Raw genomic sequence first — 25,147 nt, 5'->3', positions numbered from 1 at the left:
ACTAAACGGCTTCAGGAACTTTTCTCGTTAATCCACATAATTCTTGTGCACGCGGCCTGATTTCACCTCATTCGGAGCGACGAATGTACGGTTTGCGAATCACGGCCTCGCGTTTTTCTTCGTTTATTAACCAACTTGTTCCTTTAGACAACCACTTTTTCAAATACCAACATTTCTAATTTTGCGACACAACCATATTTAATGTCCTCGTCTATTTCTTTCCACATAGTTGATACATATCTAATATGTTTTCGCATCTTTCTTAGAATTCATATTCCGTTAGATACAGGTTCCACAGCCAATTTTATTTCAGTGGTCTACCAAATCACGTATTTTAGTAATCAGATCCTATAGACATACTCATAGGTGTTGAATTGGTTCTTCGTTTCGTAAATTCTGGTCAAATTCTTGGCGAACCAAATCACCCTGTGGCCTTAGAAACCATTTTCAATTATGTTCTATATATGCGATTCTCTACGACTCATTTCATATTTTATTTCACATTTTTCGTTAATTCTATGTATACGAACATAGATCTTTTCTACCAAGGTTTTGGGAAGTCGAAAACAGTGGGCACCTATTAGTTTTGTCCCGAGACGTCCAAGCTCGTAAAGGATATTCCTAATTCGGTAATTTTCAACACTAGCTGTATACTCTTTAGTTCAGCTTCCTTGTTTATGATCTTTCTCTATGTTAGCTTCTTTTAGATTACATTACCTGCCAAGACTTTTGTGTAAACCAACATCATCATTACGAACAAATTGTTAACCAAAAATAACTACACAGGTCTTCTTCTCTCTTCCAGTATCATGTCTTCAATGGACGTCGGTAATCATTTTGGCTCTGAATAGTACTAGTAATTAATTTATATTTAAATGGGAATAAGCCACAATTAAAGGTTAAAATACGTTTATTGACGTTTCAATTTCCACTTCTCAAAATGGGCTTATTCCCATTTAAATATAAATTAATTTAAAATGCCACAAGAAAATAGCTTCAGAACAATAGTACTAGTAATTTTTTACCAGTACAACTTCTTCCTTTTAATTTACCTTTCGTTATATCGGGAAGAATGTGGTACTAATCGTTTCTCATGATATGTCTAAATCGAAATTTAACTATGGTATTAATCAATTTTTTTGGTATGGGTTTTGGTATTAATCAAAACATTTTTCACTTTTCAAAACATTTAGTTTTCTTTTAAATTAATACGAAATAATTTAATTAATACGTAAAAGTAACGTGTCTAATATACTTATACAGGGTTTGGATAAAGTATGGAACCAAGTAAATATATTTGAAACGAAAATGACCATATTCATGAAACTTTGTATGTAAGTATAATGACACATGCCATAACTGATGCCATATTGTTTGTCACTACTAAGACTAATGAGCATAATGATTTTAAAAAATCACTTCAAATGTTTAAAATGCTCGTTTAAAAAATTAAAATATTATTGCGCCTTTAAAATATTATTGCACATTAATTAATAATTATTTGTTTCAAATCCTACAAGCATATTGGTCACCTAATGTAAACACGTGATTTTAAATGACCCCAAAAAAAAAATTTAACGTATTGAGGTCTGGAGAGCGAGCAGGCTACTCTATGAATCCTCTACGTCCAATTCATCGATTTGGAAAATTCGCAATTTAAAAAATCTCTAACAAATCGATATTAGTTTATAATATGGCAATTGCCAAACATTGGTTTAACGAGTTTCAACGTGGTGGCACGTCGGTTTTTGACGAGCCATGCTTCGGTGCCCCGAAAATGGCAATGGTCCTATATTAATTTGGTTTGGTGGCTGATATCGTCTTCTTGTAAACGAACACAAGACTGATTTTTCTTGAGAGATGCAGAATCCATTTCTTTGACAATTTTTTCCGTGTCGTTTTCTAATGCAACGATGGAAGTTTCGATCGACTTATTTTCCTTATAAGTGCAAAAGTCGTCTGCGTATTGAAGTAATCTGGTGTCTTCAGTAATAGAACTGGTAACATCCGCAGTGTATAACATAAATAATAATGGACTTAGATGCTTCCTTGTGGCAATCCAACTGATGTTGATTTGGGCATACATATCATTCCATTTATTTTTAAATGCACTTTTGTATTTATATTCAGGCCAATAATGACATACGCGGCAGAAACAAGACCTGACACAGAGAGAACAAAAAGGATGTTAGAAACAGCAGAGATGAAAACACTTAGAAAAATTGATGGTAAGACACTATGGGACAGAGCTAGAAGTACAGATATACGACATAGATGCAAGGTGGAGAACATCAAGAACTGGGTAAGAAATAGAAGAGTAGAATGGAACGATCATATAAGCCTAATGACAACAAATAGAGTAGTAAAGACGGCAAGAGACGGTTCCCCAATAGGAAGACGATCAGTAGGAAGACCACGCAAACGATGGAATGACAACTTACTGGAGGCACATTGAAAAACAGACAGAGTCTATATAAAAAGAAGAAGAAGAAGAAGACTTTTGTATATTGGCACAATTTCATTAGGTTTGCAATAACACCTGGAATTCCTATGGCATATAATTTATCTGTTAGTATGTCTAGGTTAACTCCATCATAAGATTCATCATAAGATTAATTAAAAATAAGCAGGAGACTGAATTGTTTCGGGTAAATGCTAATTGTACATCAGTAACCAATGAAGTTGTAACTTCTTGAGTCGAGCGTCCTCTTCTGAATACCACAGAGGATAACGTGACAAAAAATCACGATCTCGTATTGACAGACCGTCGACCGAAGGTGCGCGCCATTTACAATTGCTGATCCACATCGACTACCTGGAAAAGGGCAAAACGGAAACAGGGCTCTGCTATGTCGAATTATTGGGCTGATACGACGCCGAATTGCAGAAAAAATGACCCCATTTGGAGAATAAAAAGTGGTCTTCCACCATGACAACGCACCGGCTCATGCCTGCTTCGTCGCTATGTCGAAATTGGCCGAATTGGGCTACGAACTGTTGCCTCATCCAAACTATTTTCCAGATTTGGCCCCGTTCGACTTTTTTTGTTTCAAAACTTGAAAGAGGCACTTTCTGGGCAGAAATTGAAATCGAATGAGGAGGTTATCGACGCCACGGAAGCCTTCTTTGCAGACCTCGAGAAAACGTATTTTTCAGACGGGTTAAAGAAGTTGGAACATCCATCCAAATTTGTGTACGCTAATGAATATATTATTGGTTTAGTTTATAGATTATGAACTTAGTTAATCAGATTATAACAGTTGGTAGTTTTATGAGTTATATCTTGACGACGAGATTAGGAGGAAAGATACGATAATGTACTCGTATCTATATAATAAGTACTGTTTTTGTCATGTTTACATTGGTAATAACTTTTAACCAACAAAATACTAGTAAAAAATAGTAAACATTATTTTTCATTTTATATTTACTCTATGATAAACATATTTTATGAGATAAAAGCACATATTCCATAATGAGAGCGAAGTGTACAGTCTTACCTAATTATCAAAGTTGGGTTGTATAAAATTGTTTGTTTGATAACCACAATTAAACAGTAAAGTGCTTATCAAACTAGTTAATATTTTGTTTTCTATCGTTTAGTTTGCGAGGTCAATATTTAATACAAATGTACATTCTGACGAAGTATTTTTTGAATAAGACCGTTATGTAATGTCAATGTTGTATCTCTGTTACTTAACAGGTGCGAGACATTTTTCTCTGGAACTTAATGTATACCTTTAAAACTGATGTGACTTCTATTTTTTTGCAATATATTCGTAGTATAAAATGTATATCATTTTGCTGTCGTGTTGCATACATTTATAATAATAAAAATGAATCGCCGAATTGTTTGTACGGGCATCACTTCAGAACGACTACACCAAATTAGATAATTCTTTTTTTGTAGTGTTTGTTATTATCACGAGGAGGTTTGTGTAAAAGATAATTTTCAAAAAATTGTACAGAAAGACCGTACAAACAGTTATTCTGTAATTTTAAATTGCAATATAACCAATAGATGGCGCCACACTATGACTAACGAAAAAAGCTTAGAATCAACAAAATAAATGTTAGTATTGATAGATTGGGCAACAGCCATACCACACAATATACCGGTTCTCGTTAGATCACCGCATGTTATTGCTATGTGATACCCTCCTTCTCCGATACGGCTGGACCGATTTTTATGGAGATCGTGATCAGTTCTGTTTGCTATTGCTGTGCGTCTTTTTTATTTCGTCGCTTGTCGTGTTTGTTGTGTTTACTAGCGATCCAAGATATGTGAATTCTTTGACTTGTTTAAAGGTATGGTTGTTAATTTGAACTGTCTGTTGGATATTGCGGGGATTATTTGGATATATTTGGATTTTTCCATGTTTACCACAAGTACTAATTCACTTGCAGCGTTCGCAAGCCTTGTAAAACACTGCACCATGTCTCTCATAGTTCTTCCCACTATAACTATAGCGAATGCGAGAATTTGCGTCGATCTAAAAAATAGTTCTATTCATTCTAATATTTAATTGTCTCGTAAGAGGAGACACCCCAGCGCGTTCACCTGTCTTAGACCATTATTAATGTCAAAGAACGTAGAGTTTTCTCCTTCAATTCTAACGCATGAGCTTACGTTTTGCATTGTTAGGTGGGTCAACCTAACTAACTTAGGTGGGATCCCAAAGTCTATCATTGCATTATATAATGCAGTTCTTTTCACACTGTCATAGGTTGCTTTGAAGTCGACGAAGAGATGGTGTGTATCTATGGTATATTCTAGTGACTTTTCCAGAATCTGTCTATGTGCTTGAATTTGATGTGTAGTTGACTTTCCAGCAGTAAACCCGCATTGATATTGTCCAACAATATCCTTTGTAAAATGTTTAAGTCTTTCAAACAATACATTACCGAAGATTGTATACGCGGATGCTAACAGAGTAATGCCTTTTAGTTCTTACACTCCAGTTGATCACCCTTTTTATGCAACGAACGTATTATTCCCTTTAGCAACTCTTCTGGTACCATTTCATTCTGACATATAAGTACTGTTAGTTTATGGATTGCTGCAAAAAGTTGATCACCACCTTTTTTATACATTTCCGAACAGATTTCATCGATTCCTGGGGCTTTATTGTCTTTGAGTTTTAGGATGGCATTTGACACTTCTTCTCTTGTTGGGTCTTCACTGTGTAGTTGACGTTGTAGATTTTGTTGATTGTCTATGTTGTAACCTCCCTCAATATCGTTTATATTTAGACGTTCGCTGAAATGTTGTGCCCATCTGTTAAGAATTGAGTTTTTATCATATATAATTTCAACATTAGTGTTTTTACAAATTGTTAATCCCATCCTATCGTCCAAGATATTCATGACACATATAAACTTCTTATAAACCAAAAGACAACTATCACTCTGATATGGGTACCATCCCATGTCGGTATTAGTGGTAACGAAAAAGCTGATTGCCTTGCCAAAAAAGCCGCATCATCCACGGACACCACCATTATCAATATACAAATTTGCAACGATCTCAAAGCTAGACTGAAGAAGCTTAATCTATCCACCTGGCAGATTCACTGGAATAAAGTTACTTTAGCGCTGCATGAAATTAAACCCTCAGTGAATCTTTTTACCTATCCCAGTTTATCTCGAAAAAATATGGCAATCATAGAGAGATTGCGTATAGGACATATCCGTCTAACTCATGGCTACCTGATGACATCTTCTCCACAACCAAAATGTCAGCACTGCAATACGACTCTCCGAATCAGACATATACTTATCGAATGCCCTTTTTATGCCAAAATACGCCAACAGCTCGATATCAGTACTATCTTCAAAGAGGTCCTAAACACACAGGTCCACAGACCAAATCAACAAGGTTATCAAATTCCTCGAGAAAAGTGAACTGCTCAACAAAATATAAATGTTATGTTACATGTTTTTATTATTTTCTCTTTATGTTAAATGTTAAGTACATTATATTGTAATTTATATGATATTACCATGTAAATCGTAACTCGTGCTAATGACCATAGATGTCACATGCACATTAATTTAAATAAAAAAAAATTTAATCGTGGTTTAAATTCTCGACGGCTATTATTTAAGGATTTATAGTATTTCCTAGTTTCATTTTTATCGAATAAACTTTGTATCTCATTGAGAGTGTTCTGTTCGTATTCCCTCTTCTAACGTCGATGGATACGTTTTTCCTTTCTTCTAAGACGTCTATACTCTTCTTTTTTCTCCATGTACAACCTGCGCCGATGGTTTTTTGATATGCTGCGTTCTTTCTATTTGTTATGGCCATTTCGCATTTATGATCAAACCAATGATTTCTTTTTTCTTACTTGGTTTCGCGCAATATTTCAACCGATTTCTGTAACACAATATCTCGTATATTTGCCCATAGTTCGTTAATGTCTCTTCTTTTAAGTTTTCTGTCCTTATTTTATCTTTTATTTGTTGTCTATATACATTTGCAATGTCTGGATCTTTTAGTTTATTAATGTCGATTTTTTCTCCCCTTTTCCCGATCTCCTTTTTTAAATTGGATATTCTCTCTTTAAATCGTGCTTTAACTAAATAGTGACCACTATCTATGTTTGCTCCTCTAAAAGACCTAACATCTAATAAGTTAGAGCAGTGTCTTACATCGATGATTATATGATATATGATTACAGTTCGTTCTGCTATTTTAGGGCTCTCTGGATACTACTTGAGGGCATTCTTGTTTAGCTTAGAAATGGTGTGTTTTTTCATTCGTCTTTGCATCTTAAATTTGTAATAAATATATTCACAATGTTCTTCTTTGGCTTGTATTCTTGGAGCATGCCTTACACGAACACAACTACAGTAAAACCTCGATATAACGGACCTCTAGTTAACGGACTTCGGATATAACGGACAAAAAATCCGGTCAAATGTAAAAAAAAATAAAAACATACTGTTAATATTACACATGCTTAACCCATCCCATACCACTGTATTTTACAAAGAATTTCAATAAAATTTAGCATAAGAGGACACATTTCTAATAGTAATATGTATATATTTTTTTGCTGAAAAATAAAGGCTTGTTTATTCGTTGTGAATGAACACATTTAGTAAACGCCAGTAAATAAGTTAAAATTTTCGCAATCTCACCCTTTAAATAGGGACAAACGGAAAAGAATCAATGTAACGGAATCAAACTTTCGGAAATAAAAAAAAAACAAAAGCAAAATAAATAAATTTACATTAATGTGTGATGTAGGAGAGCACAGCAATCTTAAAAAACGAATTAAATTGGCTCGTGAAACTTCACTGGATGAAGAAATCTTAAAATGGTATGGCCAACAACGTTCTAGTGGGGTCCCGGTCAGGGCAGTCGAATTGAAATTTGCTGCAATTAAATTAGCAAATCATATGGACATACTATTCAGAGCAAGTGATGGATGGCTGTGGCGCTTTCGCAAAAGGCACGGAATTATGAATAAAAGAATTTACGGCGAAGCTTTAACTGCACCAGAAGAAGAAAGAGAACCTTTTAGGCAAAAATTAGTAGCACATATAAGCAAGTAACGAAATGCTATTAGAATATCAGATTTACAATGTTGACGAAACTGGTTTGTTATGGCGTACTTTGCCTGAAAGCGCATAAGCCTCCAAATATGAAAAATCGGATTCTGGAAGAAAAATTAGCAAGGACAGGATCTCGGCACTGCTTTGTGCTAACGCTGATGGATCGCATAGATTGACTCCTGTAGTGGTTGGCAAATCTCGTAAACCTAGAGTTTTAAAAGACATAATGCATCATATGTCCGTTTTATACTATAGCACTAAAAAGGCATAGTTCACCTCAGATATTTTCAAAAATTGGTTTTTCAGAGAAATTTTACCTTCAGTGAGAAAATTTCAAAAGAAGAAATTGGGAATACTGCCAGAAGAGGTGAAATGTTTATTGCTTTTAGACAACGCTCCTGCTCACCCCGTTGAAAATATTCTACGTTCAGAAGATGGAAACTTTAGGTGTATGTTTTTGCCAACAAATACAACATCGCTTATTCAACCCATGGATCAGGGAATAATTTTGGCAGCCAAACGAATATATCGCACATAGTTTTTAGACGAAGTAATGGTTGTATTGTACGATAAAGATAATGCAGAAGATACAAGAGGGCAGCGTACCTTGCAAAACTAGAGGTCTCACAATTTATAATCAACAATTTTTAGTTTTGCTGCAGCATGGGAGGAAATGAAAGAGCAAACATTAAAAAATGGTTGGAAGAATTGGTTTGATGGCCAAAATGCAGACATAGATTTAGAATGGTTGAAAGTTACTGATTTCTGTAGGACAGTACATAATAATGCCGGAGAACATATAGCTGAGGAAGATGTTTTACAATGGCTAGAAGTAGATGAAGGTGACCCTGGGTTATAACATCATGACTGAAAGTGAAATAGCAGATGAAGTTATGAACCTAAAAAATGAGGACGGAAGTAAAGATAGCAAACAAGACGACAAAAAAAGACTGTTAAAAATGAAGTTATCAGAGGTAAGATCGCATGTCGACGATCTAATAACATTTATTGATTATTCATCAAATAGTTAAACTATATTTAGGGAGTTGATCATAGAAAATCAGCAAACATGGAAAGTGCAAAAGAAACTTGTTCAAAACGGGATTACCGACAGCAAGCGCGTCCATATCCACAGCAACGTCACTTCACGACGAATGTCCGAAGACAATTACTTAAATAGAATTTTGTTTGTATTTTGTATTTTTTATATATATATCTAATTACAGTGTACATATATATTTTCAAAAAAAAGTATTTTGATTTATTTTAACCATAGTTTTATATAACGGACTTTCGGCTTTAACGGACACCCCCAATTAGTCCGTTATATCGAGGTTTTACTGTAATAGGTCATATTTATTATACACTTTTCTATCAGAAGGTTTTCGGTATAGTCACACATAAGTACTTGCTTAGAAAAAGATTGGTGCGTAACAATAATTTATATTCGCAGTAGTGTATATTATAGTAGCATTTGATTTCGATATTTTTCTCTATTCTACGTCACTGGCTGTGTAACCATATGAATTGCTTCGACGCGTTTTGACGTGGGCATGCTGAGCTCCGTTATTTTCCGACCAGTAATTTAAATATTTAAATACATGTAATATTTTAAATCGCTTCTGGTGTAACATCTGCATGTTCTATGTTTATAAATACCTTAATGCATTTTATTACACTCTTCTTTTCTTAACTTTCTCAATAGTGATTTAGTATTATGCAGTTTATTTTTAATTTCAATTGGAACGGTAGATATATACAGGGCGTGACGAAATATTATTGGTCGAAAATTAGGTAACAGTTTTAATGTATACAAATAAATCGAACTGTTGACATATCTAAGAGACAATATTTACATCTTAGTCCAGTGTACCAAGGTAAAAACATCGTATACCCGCAGATTTCCATCAATACGGATCGATTTTGATGAAATTTTTGTTATTATTGTTTGTTTGTTATTTTGTTATTAAATTAACTTCTATTTATCCCCAACTTCAAAATCTACCCTATGCCAAAGTGTGCTTTTCCCGTACATCCATGCCGGTCTTAGTATTGCCTTTAGAGTAGCAGACGTTTGTTTTGGATACTTAAAGCTTACTTTTGATTCATAACCCAGTACATTTTCTTAACGTTTATAACATTTTTCATAACACTTTGATAACATTTTTAAATCCAGAAGTCTAATACGAATCCCTAAAATCAGGATATATAAAACAGTGATTAAACCAGTACTATTGACTGGATGTGTGACGAGAACGCTGAACGATATTATTAATACTTCTGAATTTTGGTATAAAATACCTTTAACTAAAGTTAATAGTTAACGAAATATTAAATAAAATAAATATATCATCAGGATAATTAATAATAGGATTTGACAAAATAACAGAATTATAGGATTTTACATCAAACATTTTACGTTTTATGTTAAATTAAAGTCATAATCAAAACATTTTGTTTACAAACCAAATTGAGAAATAGTTAAACTAAATAACATACCTTTTTGTCACAGTAAGTGTTCGATATGTCCACCATTTTCTTTAATTCATTTGTCAATATATGCGAATGTTTATGGGATTCTTATAAACACGTTGATTTAATGCGCCCCATACACCAAAATCAAGCGGATTAAATTCTGGGCTACGTGGTGGCTATAATACATAATGGATGAATACATTCTTTTGGCTACATATCCAAATCTTATGGTATATTGTGGAACTACATCTTATTTATCGCAGAGGTTAAATAATGTATTAAACTGTAATGTATCTCGTTCATTGATTATTTATATACACACACGGAATAACCTATCGATTACATTACTTATTTATATGATTACGTTACAGCTTACGAGTAACTATAATTACATCTCGAACAAATGGACTATTATGATTTACTAACGAACTAATATTATGCTGGACTAAATTGTCCGTGTGTTTACTATGTAATGAATAATAAGTATTCTTTTGGGATTTTTTATGAATTAAATAATTAGATCAATATCTCACCACATTGCCAAGGATTATGACTACCACGACCAATTCAACGTTCAGAAAACTTGTATTTAATTATGTTCTCACTGCCTTCTCTCTAGAATGTCGAGGTATACAACGCCAGAGAAAAAGTAATACGTCAGTATAGAATCTTAAGAAGCGATAGAAAAGGGAAATTGTAAAATAATGACGGCCAACGTCTGAATACGGACACGGCACCTAAATAAGAAGATGAAGAATCTTTTCTTCAATAAGACATTTAGCAGCCATAACAAAGCATTTTGTGATGTAACATTATCATCTTTGAGTTGTTTTAATACGAATAAACTATGAATTATGCTTATCGACAGATATTCAGTGCTTTACCGCACAAATATTATTATGAAGCTGACTTATAAAATGCGATTATCTCAAAAATAGTTGAATTTCGAGGTTACTAACAAGTATACCTTTTCTTTGTAAAAATTATGTATCTTTAATATTTTTGAACACAAATAGAGCTAATTTAAAGAGCAAAAAAGTTAAGCGCAAATTTATGCCACACATGTGACATATGTAGCGCCCTCTATCAGTTACATTAAAGTATGTATAAAATTATAATTTATTCTACTCAAAAGCATCCAATTGTAAATTTTTGTCTAAAAATATTTACAAACGTAAAAGTTATAGCGAAAAATAAAATTTAAATTTCCACTTTAACACCCTGTATCTTTCTTAATATCAATATTTTATTAAAGCAAGTTGGCTTAAATCGTAATATTTTTAAGTGCAGAATATACGGTTTCTGTTTGTACAATTACTTAAGGACCACCCTGTATATATATATATATATATATATATATATATATATATATATATATATATATATATATATATATATATATATATATATATATATATATATATATATATATTGTTATGATGTATTGTTTGTTTGAATGATGAGCAATGAGTATTTTTTAATAATATAGGGTTTTTATCGCGGTTCTCAAAGAATTAGTTTGTAAGTACTTTTTTAAATTATCTTTATTATATCTATTATGAAACACATATATATCTAACCTAGCCAATGTAAATTTAAAATAAACTATCTTTAAATTGAAATTCTTATGAAATTAATTAAATTCTATAGACAATGTAAAATTTAAACAAACTATCTACAAAATTGAAATTGTTATGACACTAACTAAATTATATTAACAAAATTTTGTACCTTTCTGTCACTGAAAGCCTAAATGAACTGTTTTCCACTATATAGATTATAATCACCACTCAAATGTCTTCTTCTCAGCTTCGGCTATCCTTGTTTTTGTGAAATTACTTTTTCCAATTATCAGCTTCCACCAATTTAAGATATTTTTCTTCACCAGCATTTATAAACCACCATGCAAACCAGCAAACAGCATTTATTTTTATTCTTCTTTTCAATATATCAATATCCAATCACCAAAATATCATTTAATTTTAATATTCAATTAATACTTCTTCCATTATCATCATTTATACATAACATAATTTTTAATCTTCAATATTATTTTCTTTATACTGTTTCTTAATATTGATTTAACTCACTATATTGAACAATTGTAACTGATTGACTGCCTCTAACTAATTTCCATACTAAAAAACTCATAACTAACTGAATCGACTTTCTTACTAAACTTTCTGACTGCTTGACTGAAACTTTCTGACCCGCTTGAATCCAAACCACCGAGTATTTATATCTTTTTGGATGTTCCAGAACCATCTGGTAAGAAATCATGTTCCATTTGTTCTATTAAATACATGTCTGAATTTTCTGGAACAAACCATTTCGCAACAAAGCCATCTCCGGTGATCTAGAGAATTCCTTACTTATCTATCGAGAATTTTGTTGGCATTTAGGCTTTTCAGTATACATTTAAATCAGTAACTTATATAAATTAAACATTTTAATTTAATAAATTACACATTTTAAACAACATATTATCATTATAACCCCACTTTATATTCGTAATTATTCTTAAACGTCACTTCAGAGTATGTATATCTGGTTGCCTAGTCACATGGCTCACTTAAATATATCTACAACATCATAATTACTAAAAAATTACTTTTTATATGCTAATTTCTTAAAAATGCTCTCACATAAATATATTTTTATTAAATTCTCTAGTATATAACTTCTTAAAATAACCAAATACTTGTTATATCTAAAATTATCTAGTATATAACTTATAAATTATTTTCTTTAAACACCAATCATATCAATATATATATATATATATATATATATATATATATATATATATATATATATATATATATATATATAGATATTCATTACTCACCTAATATTCTAAATTAAATCTAAAAGTCATATTTTAAAATATTCCTTGTAAGCAAGTTAATTTAATTTACATAATCTGCTTAAATAAGAATCTGAATAAAATACAAATATAAAGTCTAATGAGGCGATATGAGTTCACCTTGTAAGCGAGAAAGGAATTTTAACTTCTAATACTTCAATACTGTAAATCTTTTTAAAGAGATTTAGTATTTGAACGATTGCAAACAGCACATGTTAGGCTTTTTAAACATGTGATATAAAATCGGCTTACATGGTTGTTGCAAAATTAGACAATCGTTTAAGTAACTAGTTTGATAATGTTTTTCCAGTTTCTTAGAACCCGAGTTTTCCAAATAAATAAATATCCAATTCCAAATAAAAGTCGCGATGTCTCTGGTTCTAATCAACGAAAATTGATGTTTTTTTATTTTGTAATTTGGTAAATCTATACCTGCTAATTTTTCTTAAATTATGCTTATTATTTTTACAATTACTTTTCTTGGCTAAAACATATTACAAGTATTACAAGTAAAAAAAATTAATTGTTATAAACTTTGTATAATTATAAATAAAAAATACACTCATGGACAAAAATATCGAATATTTTGGAATTTTCAAATTTTTGTTTTTTCAAAATAAATTCTGATCGAGCAAGTCGTTTATTGTAAAATTGAGTTTATTTTAACAATGTTTAATGAACAATTTTAAGTTTTTATGCGGAGAAAATTGCGAAAAAAATAAATGTTTAATATTAGGTAAATAAGGGTATTTTACTCTAAACTTAAATGATAATTTAAATTGCTTAAACAACTGGTTTAAACTGAAAGACGTGCATGATCAGTAACGAGTATTCCCCCCTCTAGCTCTTATTAATGCTTGCATCTTTCTCAGCATGCTTGCAAGTAAATTTTGGACATATTCTTGGGAAATTGCATTCCATTCATCCTGTGCAGCAAGCCCAAGCTACTCTATCGTATTTGGAACGGGATTTCTTTGTCGTATGCTGCATTTTAGGTGATCCCACATGTGCTCTATTGGATTTAAATCCGGGCTAGAGGGTGGCCAATCCAAACTTCTAATTTGGACCTCATTAAGATAATTACTTACTATGGCAGCGGCATGTGGTCAAGCATTATCGTGCATTAACGTAAATCTTTCATATCCAATGTAACCAAAATATGACAAAACATGATCTTGCAGGATGTTTTAAACGTAAGAAGTACCAGTCATCCGTCCAATCACTTCCACAAGTGCGGTACGTACCTCCCAACTAATACCTTCCCAAAGAATTATGCCATCAACTCCAAAACTAACGGTCTGGGCGAGACTGCAGCTGGCGAATCATTCTCCAACTCTTCTGTAGACATAGTTTTGACCATCTGGCTTCCATAATGGGATTCTGGTCTCATCAGTGAAAAGAACGTTTTTCCAGTTGTCGATATTCCACTAAATATGTGATCTTGCAAATTCCAAACGACGAATTTTATGATTTTGGAGAAAACGTGGAACTTTGGCGGGGTGTCTGGGCTTTAGGGTTGCTTTATTTGATCTTCGTCTAACTGTTTGTGAACTCATATTAACTTGTCTAACATTTAATAGCTCATTTCTGAGGTGCATCGATGTCAATGAACGATTTCTTGTAGAATTAAGAACCAAAAAACGTTCATCAATTGCGGTTGTGCACCTTGGGCGTCCTTGACCAGGCCTTCGTATAAAATTTCCTGTTTCGCGGTACCTTTTTAGAGTATTTGAAACTATAGATTCAGTTCTGGTGAGACGTCGTGCGATACCTTTTTGTGCATATCCTTCCTCGTACAAAATTACAATATGTGGTACTTGGACTTCATCGCAGTGCCGAATTGGTGGGATACTTGTTTTAAACTTAGTTAAATCAAAACAATATTTAATAAAACTTAATAAATTAAACTAAAAATAACCGAATTAGTATGATTTTTTCTTTGCGCGAAGAAGGATTTTTACGATAAAATGTACGAATGACACTAACCACTGAATAAACGTCAAAATAAACATCAAAATATTTCAAACCAGTTGAGTACATCAGTCTACTATATGAGTATTATCAGTAATCTAAAATTATTTTAAAATAATAGTGACTACAAAAAAATTGGAAAATTCCAAAATATTCGATATTTTTGTCCATGAGTGTAGTAAAATTAAGTATATAAATTGTAATACAAATGTTCATATACCCTCACCGGCACGAAAAACGGAACTTTTGCATTTTTAACATAAAAACTTAAAATTTTAATTCTTTTTAAACTTTTATTATTATAATAATGTAAACACAAACGAAACAAACTGTTTTAGGTAATTTCTAATAAAAATTTAACTTTTGAACAAAGAATTGTTTCAGTAGATAACAATTTAAAAATTTACGAAGAAAATGTAAGTGAATGTTGTAACAAAATGACGCTCAATTAATGAAAACTTAAATCATGTATCCGGACAAACTGATTTTAATAATGAATGTTTCCCCCACGTGCTCGAATTATTGCCTAAATTCTCCTTCGCATCCTAAAATCAAATGAGAAATGTCCTGTTGAGGAATAAGTTACCATTCCTCTAAAAGTTCTTCTTGTAAGTGATTTAAGGTTAAAGGGGCAGGAACACGACTTCGTATCCTTCGCCTAAGCACGTTCCAAACATGTTGGATTGGGTTTGCGTCTAGACTCAATGCTGGCCAGTCCATTACAGGAATGTTTACTTAATTGAAAAACTGTTAAGTGATTCTCGCACTGTGAGGCTTGGCATTATCGTGTACAAGAACAGTAATTTCCAACAAAACCAGCATAAGACACAACAAAATCTTGGAGAATTTCATTAATGTACCTGGCAGCTGTTACGGGGCCTCTTGGAACGATGTACAGTTCTGTACGTCTAGAGAAATTCCTACGCATACCATAATTGAGCATCCTTGATAGCCTACCCTAGGACTGTAGGTATTTTCTGCAAAACGCTCATTTGATCTTCGCCATTCTTTCTCACGGCTATCTGGAGACCGCAAGGTAAACCTGGACTCGTCTATAAGTAAAACGTGCCTCAAATTATTTACAGTAAAATGAGCATGGTTTCTAGCAAACTGAGACCGCGGAACTCTAAGGCGCCTGAGAAGTGGTAGACCTGTTGCAGGTCTGCGACTGCTTAAATTTGCTTCTCCAAGCCTTCGTCTAATTCAGTGGTCGCCAACCTGTCGATCGCGAGCTACCGGTAGCTCGCGGAGGCAATTCTGGTAGCTCTCACAACGATTTTAATTTAAAAAATACAAACTGCAAAAATCAGAGAAGCTTCCGAAAATTCCACAAAAAAATCTAATTGTCATAATATTAAACATAAACAGCGGCAACGTTGTGGTGAGCGATCTGCCCCTGACGCCGTCAAGCTAGAATCGGCTATTTATAGAACCGACCAGCCGGACCAGCGCGTTAGTGTTCGAGAACGATCTGGATTGCTTTGAACGGGATAAATACGCACGGCGCGGCGACATTGCGCTTAGTTTAAAACTGAACGCGTAACCAACGTCCAGTGGTTGAGTTAGTAGAGAACAACAAAAATAATATTATGGCAAGCAGTTGTAAGAAGGTAAAGACATACCACTTTCATTCGGAATGGGAAGAACAATACTTTTTTACAGAAGTTAAAGATAAAAATGTGTGTTGTGTTATGTAATACTTCGGTCTCCGTTGCTAAACAAGGAAATATTGAGAGACATCATAAAACTGTACATTCTAATTTTGAAAAATCATTCCCACTACATTCTGCCGCCAGAAAGGAGAAACTGAAACAGTTAAAAAACAGTTAATTGAACAACAATCAATATTTTTAAGAACAGTCGACAAAAATAAGGCTGCAACTGAAGCATCGTACCGTGTGTCCCAGATAATTGCACAAAAAAAGAAACCTTATGAAGACGGGGAAATGATAAAACAGGCGTTTTTAGAAGCTGCTGATTGGTTATTTGCCAACTTTAGAAATAAAGACGAGATAGTTTCAGCTATAAAATCTATGCAACTTCCCGCTAATACAGTGATGAGACGTGTAGAAGTAATGAGCAATGATATTTTTTTACAGTTAAGAACTGACTTAGATAAATGTGTTTATTTTTCACTTCAACTGGATGAATCAACAGATGTCTTTGACACTGCCCAGATGGCCGTGTTCGTCAGGATGGTTTTTAGTGATTTTACGATTAAAGAAGATCTTTTGAAGTTCATTCCACTGAAAGGACACACTACTGGACAGGAGTTGTTTTCTCATTTAAAAAATATTATTTCTTCCGAGAAAATTCCAATATCGAAAATGGTAGGCTTGACAACCGATGGCACTCCAGCTAGGGTGGGTTGTGATAAGGGTCTGGTGGCGTTATGTCGTAAAGATGAAACTTTTCCGCAATTTCTCTGTTACCACTGCATTATCCATCAGCAAGCATTATGTGGAAATTTCCTGAAACTAAACAACGTTATGAAACTGGTGGTAAAAATTGTGAACAAGATTAGAGCTCAAGTGTTACAAAGAAGATTATTCAGAACCTTGGCCGATGAAGTTGACTGTCAATACGGGGACCTACTCCTTCACTCTGAAGTCCGATGGTTAAGTAGAGGACGAGTGCTGAAACGTTTTAATGATGTCCTATCTGGCATAGTTCAATTTTTCAAACAACGCGATGAACCGACTCCGGAACTAGAAAATTCAATCTGGCTTAGAGATTTTGGTTTTCTCGTGGACATTACAGAGAAATTAAACGAACTTAATTTGCAGCTTCAGGGGAGAGACAAAGAACTAGCGGAAATGATTTCTGATATAAAAGCATTTATCAAAAAACTGGAGTTTTGGGAACAAAACCTAATTAACAGCGATTCCAAGCATTTTCCTATTCTTTCAGAAAAAATATCTCAAAATCCATTAGAAACCTATGACAACAAATATCATGTAGAAATAATTTCTACCCTGAAGAGTAACTTCAAAAATCGTTTTAAGGATTTCAATGAAATCGCTTTAGTTTGTTGCGCAGTTTGTTGTTTCACCCTTTATGGAAATGGATATCTAGCAGTTTGTAGCTTGTGTTATGCAGAACTTTGGCGAAGATATCGCTGCAACAGAAATGGAAGTCATTGAGTTTCAAAATGATTTAGCCTTAAAATCGTTAGTCTCAAGTACTGAATGTATCTGGCCTATTGTAAATAAAGACAAATATTCAGTTCTATGCCGTGTTGCCTTGAAAGTGAAAGCATTATTCAGTTCAACCTATTTGTGTGAATCTTCTTTTTCCAATATGACGTTTATTAAGAACAAATATCGCAATCGACTTACAGATAAACATTTGGATAATTGTATTCGAATGGCTGCATCAAATTATACTGCAAACATTAAAAAAATTATCGATGAGTCTGAGTGTCAGCCTTCTCATTGAACGTGCTTTTTTATTTTCCAATGTTTATGTTTATGATAGTGCGTTACTTTTTTGTTGTTATTATTAACTATTTTTAAATCATACGTGACATGCCGTTGTGGCTGGATAAAAGTTTGTGTTTATTTTTCAAATACCTTCGTTTGATAGGTAGGAATGTAGCTATGAACAAGTACGTACTAGTAATATTAGTTAGTTTGTTATTATTTTATTATTAGTACCTATGTATTATGTATTACCAGTTAAACAGTAAAATAAATACATATAATGATAAATTAACTGTAGATTATTTCATTTACGTTGCGTTACGTGGCTTCCGTGTGGGTAGCTCGCTGTTTATTCCAAAATTAACAAAGTAGCTCAACACATTGAAGAGGTTGGCGACCACTGGTCTAATTGATCGTTCACTTACTTTAGTATTCCGGACGTACTGAAGTTGATTTCGGATTTGTACAGCCGTGGCACGACGATCTCGTAGACATTGTAAGAGGATGAAGCGATCATCACGGGCACTAGTTCTTCGTTGGGGACCGGTTCCAGGTCGTCTACTGTAAGCTCCGGTTGCCAAGAAACGTGTAAAAATACGGTGCACAGTACTATTGGAAATTTGATACTTTTGATCAACATATCGGTCACTTCTCCCGTCTTGAAGCAACGCAACAATAGCAGCCGCTCTTTCGGGATGTACAACCATAATTCTTGAGATTAAATCAACGCAATTCATCTTTATTTCTGATTTTTTATGCATTTTCTTTCGGATAAGCACTTAAGTTTTATTAGAAATTACTTGAAAACAGTTTGTTTCGTTTGTGTTTACGTTATTATGATAATAAAAGTTTAAAAAGAATTAAAATTTTAAGTTGTAATTTTAAAATTGCAAGTGTTCCGTTGTTCGTGCCGGTGAGTGTATATACAGATTAATTTCATAATTTTTATTTATGTATAAAATTTATAACAATTTATTTGAGTAAAATATATTTGTAATGTTTTCGAGAAAAAGTAATAATTGTAAAAATAAAAAGCATAATATTCAAGAAATATTAACACGTATAGATTTGATTATCAAATAAAAAAATAGTTTTTGTTATATTTATTGGTAAAACATATTATTTATAACTATAATACATAAATATTTAAGTTGCTTATTATTTTATAACCTTTTCTACAAATAATAATCAGAGAAAAGTAAAATTTTGCAAAATAAATATTTATTTTAAATTGTTTAAACAAATTACTTGGATAAATAAACAATTCACAAATTAACTAAATGCATTCTTATGATCTATGCCTCGAACCAATTTTCGTTGATAACAACCGGATATATAAAGGATTTTCTATACTCTTTTAATAAATTGTGTCACTTTTCATACAATTTACTGGTCTTCACCTTTAGTATTTAAAATTAAATAGCGATCTTACATGTTTATATATTGTTTATAAGTAAAAAATGACGTTCAATCTTTTGTATATTTTCTTTATTACATATTGTTATCACCAAATTTATCAAAAGCAGTTGTTAGATACCTACATCAACGAATATCACGGGTAAATCCTTAGTTCTCTGGTCATTTGTGGATAAGACATATCAAATTTTTACCGTCGAGTTGATACAAGTTTTATTTAAAAATTGATTTCGCGCACGTAACTGACATTCAAAATCGCTGGTCGCTTCAAGCGTTGTTTCTGAAGCGTTAATTCTACAGAAAAAAGTGTCAATAAATATTTTTGTTCAAAATTATCTCAGCTACATTTCTTTTTTGAAAAATTTTTGTTCTAGGTGTAAAGATTCTTGGTAAATCGATGGTTTCCGCTTTCCTACCCTGCCGCGGGTTTTAGGGGGAAGCCCTAGGGAAGGAGTATCATACTTTTTGCACCTTTTTTAGGATCTCAAAATTGACATTCTCAGCCAAATTCAGCTTGTTCGTACGATTTTTAGAAGTTCAGTGGCATTTTCGTCTCTGATGACGGAGTAATATAAATATAATTTTTGGTTTTTTGTTTATGAAACTTAATCGATTTCGTACATTTCTGTAAAAATCTTATACAAAATTATTATACAACTATATCTCGTTTTACCAAAACTAGAACAACATCAATATTTTGAATACAAAAAAAGTACATAGGTAATATTTATTTTCCATCACGTTGGAATATTCACCTGTGTAGTCGCATTTGCATTTCAATTTGACGCGCTTGAACATTACTGGTTTTACCAGGTGCAATTTATTCCATGACACGCGAATGAACTTTGTAGATGATGAAAAAGCTTGCCATTTTGCACTGGTGTTGTTGATTGTTTACCTTTATTGGTTATCTTTTATAATTAAAACCTAATGCGTACCCAAAAATGAAATAAATACGATAAATATGATACGATATGAAATAAAACGATATGAAATAGTAAAAACCGTGTCTTGATATTTTGGTGTAAAAAGGGGGTCAGACCACTGTAGAAATTAAAAATAAAACATTGTTTGGGATTTTGCTAACGAAGGAAAGGGGTATTATTAATTATGTTTTTAAGTTTAAAAAAAATATTTATTCAATGACAATACAGAAGGTGATGCCGATACCGTACACCCTAGGCATGATTAATATGACGATCTGTGCTCGCTGTATAACCGAGACAAATATGAATCTAGAAATAAAAGAAAAAGTCTCATGGGTGAAGCTAGGGACATACGTAAGGGGTTTTGGAAATGTTATTTTTGTGTAATTTACGAACATTTTAAATATATAGTTCAATATTTGGAACAAAAGTGGAAATTGATAATAAATAGTGTCAGAATCAACTAAAATGTCGCAGTCCCTTTTGGAATATTCTTTTAAAGATATGGTGAAAATTTGGAATGAATAAAATGAAACTTTGTTGCATACCATTTAAAAAAATCGGATTTCGAGAAAATTACTTCAAATTTTTAATAAGTAATATGGACGTGTTATGTACTGAAACTATACTAATATACAGGGTGTCCGAAACTGTCCTGACAAACGAAGACCGGAGATTCCTTAGATAATTTTAAGACAATTTAACCCAATTCACCTAGTCCGAAAATGCATCATAAGGGAGATAGCTCTTTGAAGATGGCTGCTTGTAATTAGTTCTTTTAGTACTTCCAGAACGTTTCTATTTAAAAAAAAAAACGAAAACTGGTACGAATATTTATCAGAGTTGAATCGATTCCATCAATTGCCAATTTATAGTACCGGTCATAGGCGTCCGTTTCGAATAATTCAACGGTTATTTTAACGCATAACTTTTTTGTTTTTAACTTTTAGACATTCGTGATACTAGATTATTAGATTTTCAGATATTCTAGTACTAAAAGGTGGCATAAAAAAATTCAAAAGCCCCCCTCAGACAAATTCTGGGTACGCCACTGGTTATGCAAGGAACACTACTGTTTATAAATACTAAAATAATTAACTAAAAACGTCTAAATAGGTTTTAAAACTAAATAGGTTTTTTATAGATATATTACTTATAGAGTGTAAATTTTATATCATACTTTCAAAATAAAAGTTGCAGTATCTACTATTCTGTAACTCTGTAAGTTTCAGCATGACCGGTTCAAAATTCAAACCGATAACATTCCTATTAAATTTTGTTATAATCTGCCAAAGTATTGTACAAAGTAATTGATATGGCAACCCTGTTAGTATGACGTTTCGTTTGAAGCGTTTCGAATCCGAACGTAATGCTATCTATCGATGATAAATACTACTATTGCTTCAGGTGGAGCCATCTCACTACATTACAATTTGAAGGCGGCAGTTCAAGACTCAAGACTTCAAGTTCTTGTTTAACGAGATTTTTCATATGTTTAGGAAAAAATATTTAACGTTTTATTGCAAATATTTTCCACTTTTACAGTTTTAAATACGTTGTTATTAAAACAATTTTCGGTTTCTTACCGGTAACTTTATTATAAGCCGAAACACATTATTTTTTCCTATTGCGACAAAACTGTAAATTCAAAAATTTTCAAAAAAATCATAAGTATTTCTTATAATTATATCTTGATGCTGTAAAAAAATTAACAAAATGCTATGTTTGGTTTTTCCCGCTTTATACTTGGAAAAAAGTAGTTTTTTTGAGTTTTTTCAAAAACGAAAACATGAAGTTTGCTTAGAAGTTGTCAAAATACTTTTAGTCATCACATATACCTTCTCAAATTTTTTGAATTTGTAGTTTGTCTTTTGGGGGGTGCAGATCAACCTTAAGTCGGTGGGATACATAGTTTTCGAGAAAAATAGATTGACAATTTTTTGTTATTTTGTCATAAAATTTAAATTAATAGGTACCTACCTTGATTAACTTTATAAATTCTTTTGTTTCAATAAATGCGTAAAAAAGAAAAAGTTTGGGAAAAGAAGTAAAAAATCAATCAATCAATTTAGGAAACATTTTCGGACTAGGTGAATTGGGTTAAATCATCTTAAAATTATCTGAGGAATCTCCGGTTTTCGTGTGTCATTAGAGTTTCTGGACACTCTGTATAATGGCGGTAGTAAGCTCTGTCCGTTAGTTGCCCAACGCTTGTCCAAGAAAATAATCCGTCCACATGCTTTCAAATGCAGAATTCGAAAATAAAAGTTTTCGTTTCTTTATTTCGAATACTTTCTCAATACCAATTATTTTTTATTTATATTTTTAAGTGTTCTCTACTTCCTGAAACAACCACAATGACTGAGCAACGGTGTCCTCAAGACACAAAGTATCAGTGTCAAATATTTGTTGCCTATATGAAAAAAGATTGGCTTACTTATATGGAAACTGAATTTTTAACAATTTTTTAAGAAGAATATTAATAAACCCAACTATTAATATTATGTTTAAAAATTTCCATTTCCAAGAATAATAAAACATTTTGAATAGAAACATGTTCTAATAACCCCCAAAAAAATTCAATGGCGGCAACTCTCTCGAGCCTAAACACAGAAAGTAGAATGCCTTTCAACAATTCCAACTGTCTTAGATACAAAGTTCAGGTATAATACAGTATACTCCCTCTATAACGAACACGGTTATTACGAGTTTTCGCTTATAACGAGGTACATTAGATGTAACGTGAAATTTCTATTGAACAATAACCTTCTATAGCGAGGTAAATTTGTTTATAACGAGAGAAAATAAGATTGAAAAACGTGTTTTTTACGTTTTGGCTCGACCGTAGCTATAAATAAATACTCTTTTTAACTGTCGTCTGCAATAAACGTCTTACAATTTATGATTCTTAGTCGGAAATTTACAATTTATGATTCACAAGTGTCATTGTAGGGGTTGACCATTCACACCTAATAATATAGGTCCTAATAGACAAGATGTGGAACGTGTTTTAAAGGTTATCAGAAACTTTATCCAAAGAAAAAACGCAAATGAAGAAGCATAAAACTATTTCACATCTTTAGAAAATATGATAGATAGAATACTGGACAATTTAAAGCAGTCAAACATGACAGACTTCCAATTGCAGACCCAGTAGTTTATGTTATTCTTGAAAATACGCTTTATACAGAATACAGATTTTTTGTTTTAACGTATCATTGACAATAAAAGTAAACAACTCTTTTTGTTTTAATGTATTTCATTGACAATAAAAGTAAACAACTTTTTTCAAAAACGCCATTCACAAATATTTCCATATTTAGTGCGGAAGCAATTGCCATATATCAAGCCCTACTTTTTGTTTCTAACAGAGATTCCTCCGTTATTATTGTTTCAGATTCCATGTCAGTTCTCACAGCCATTAACCAACCTTTTGTTCCAACCACATACTCCAATCCCTACATAATATTAATTAAAAAATTAGTTAAACACTTTAAGGAAAATAAAAAAAATGTGATATTTATATGGGCCAAAGCACACAGTGGAATTAAACATAATGAACATGTGGACCAACTAGCCAAATTAAGTATTTATTCAGTGGATATTACAGAATTTCTACCTAGTATTTCTGATTTGGTTGCTTCACGCAAGGCAGTTTTAAAATATAAATGGAGTGACCTATGGTCTGAGTTTTGTTTTACCAACCCAAATAGATACACTTCTTTACACACAACTGTCCCTGTTGCACATTGGCACAGAACTTATAATGTCCCTAGGCGTTATATAACAACCATATCTAGGCTTAAATTTGGACATGCTTGTTTTCCTGCTCATCTTGCAAGGATTCATGTGATCGAGAGTAAAAACTGTGCGGAATGTGGAGTAGAAGGTGACCTAGATCATGTAATTTTTGGTTGTGCCAAATATAATTTGGAATCCACCTTATTATATAATAATATAGTTCGTATTACCGGTAAATCTCCGTTTAACGTTTTATCTGCCCTAGCGACTCAAAATAGATTAATTTACGATTGCATAATCGATTTTTTGACCAAATGTAATATTTTTCTTTAGTTAAAAAAAAAAAAAATTGGTTTTTACTTTTCACCTTTGTTTTCTCTAATTTATATGTTTAATCCTATTTACCGTGGCCTAGTTCTGTGTATGTTATATATTATAATGTCCTGATGGTCCCCTGGACGTGAAACGAGTGACCCATGTTAATTTTATATGTTTATGGATATATATGTGTATGTATTATTTATATTTTTTCTCTTCTTTTTGTTAAATGTTGTAAATTTATCTATTTTAGTCTATTCGATTGCAAATAACTCAAAAACTTTTTACTGTACCTAATGAGATTAAAAGATCATGTAACTGGCTGTATGGCAAACTGCCGAAGCCATAAAAAAAAAAAAAAAAAAAAAAAAAAAAAAAAAAAAAAAAAAAAAAAAAAAAAAAAAAATCTTATATTGCTCCGAATGGCTTCCCTATAGAAAGTTAATGTT

General features: G+C 32.3%; 1 protein-coding gene across 3 annotated transcripts in view; it reads left to right on the top strand.

Annotated features, from left to right (window-relative positions):
* Positions 1 to 25,147, top strand: part of LOC140441911 (serine/threonine-protein kinase 26-like) — a 109,361-nt gene that overhangs the window by 53,616 nt on the left and 30,598 nt on the right. The gene's annotated exons all lie outside the window — the stretch shown is intronic.

This window comes from Diabrotica undecimpunctata, chromosome 5, assembly GCF_040954645.1.
Source record: "Diabrotica undecimpunctata isolate CICGRU chromosome 5, icDiaUnde3, whole genome shotgun sequence".
Classification (NCBI taxonomy): Eukaryota; Metazoa; Arthropoda; class Insecta; order Coleoptera; family Chrysomelidae; genus Diabrotica; species Diabrotica undecimpunctata.
Note: the sequence above shows the minus strand (reverse complement) of the source record. Positions and strands in the feature narration are given on the sequence as shown.